General features: G+C 33.4%; 1 pseudogene; it reads right to left on the reverse strand.

Annotated features, from left to right (window-relative positions):
- Nucleotides 1-418: 418 nt before the first annotated feature.
- On the reverse strand, nucleotides 419-864 carry LOC134274643 (P2X purinoceptor 7-like; annotated as a pseudogene).
- Between the last annotated feature and the right edge of the window lie 398 nt (nucleotides 865-1,262).

Raw genomic sequence — 1,262 nt, forward strand, 5'->3', positions numbered from 1 at the left:
AGCAAACAATATACATTTAAATTATTTTGTCATTTCAATTAAACTTTAGAATGCTTTGAAACTATATAAAAATATTTTACATGTTCAGTATATACATGCACATAACAATTTTTATGTCTGGGAAAACATTTTTTTAAACATTCAATTTTCCAGATTACATGTAGTGATTAAACTTGCAATGTATTTGATTAAAATTTCTTGTTAATGAAGGTATTCAAGGTAATATCCTGAATTACTTTTAGAACTTATTTTAACATGCATAAAGGAAATATATGGAAGCCCTTGTGCAGGCTATACAAGGAGTATGCAGTCCAAAAATCTTGACTATCAGGCCTAGCAAATCCTCGATCAAGGATTTTACTTTTAGAAATGAAAAGCAGAAAAAAGTGTGATAAGTTTTTATAAAAAACATATGATTTTACTCAGAGTCTGAATAAGCTGAATGATAGCCTCTGTATGCTCCATCTAGCTGAGGGAACCTCCTCTTCACTGCCACAGTCACACAAGATGGCACTACAACTCTACTTCCTGCTCCATAATTTCGATAATCCTGGATTCGGAAGATAGAGGTGGCAAACGAAGGTTCAAGATTAGTTTGAAACTTCCAGTTCAGAATGTTGGCGATCTCCAGCACATCATGCTGCAAACACAGATTTCTAAATTCTGGTTTTGTAGTTATGCATGGAGATTGACAACAGCTAGGTTCATGCGAGGATCCTCAAATACTATGCATCCTCCGTACAAACATGCGATTTCTGAACTTCAGTTTTCATACTGTATTGGACCTTGGATGAACAAGCTCATGACATCTGGTTCTGTCTCATTTGTTCTTTTCAAAACTTGGCGCATATCATGTTCATTCATTTGTGTTACAATATCCTACAAGTATAATAATCAAAGTGTTTGGAGTGAAAAAAAAAATGAATCATAAGAGTACATATGGTTAATACTGTATGTTTATATGAAAACAATTATGTCGTAAAATATAATTTATGATTCATTAACCCTTTAAAAGAATTTTTAAGTAAGAAATATTACATAAACATAGTTTATTTTTGGTTCATACTTGCAATGTTGGAACCAGCTGTATGTCCTCTCTGTTTTCAGCAAATGATTCCTGCTACATGTAGGAAGGTGTCCATTGCTGGCATTACATGCGCGCTAGCTTGGTAAGGAGGAGACTACAACAGTAACAAATATTGTGATATCTTCAAAATACATGTATACCAATTCTGCTTTAGGAGGAATTCCGTCTCACTTTT

The sequence above is a fragment of the Saccostrea cucullata genome, unplaced genomic scaffold (assembly GCF_032062105.1).
Source record: "Saccostrea cucullata isolate Sc308-1 unplaced genomic scaffold, CSIRO_AGI_Scuc_v1 ctg1114, whole genome shotgun sequence".
In the NCBI taxonomy this organism is placed as follows: domain Eukaryota; kingdom Metazoa; phylum Mollusca; class Bivalvia; order Ostreida; family Ostreidae; genus Saccostrea; species Saccostrea cuccullata.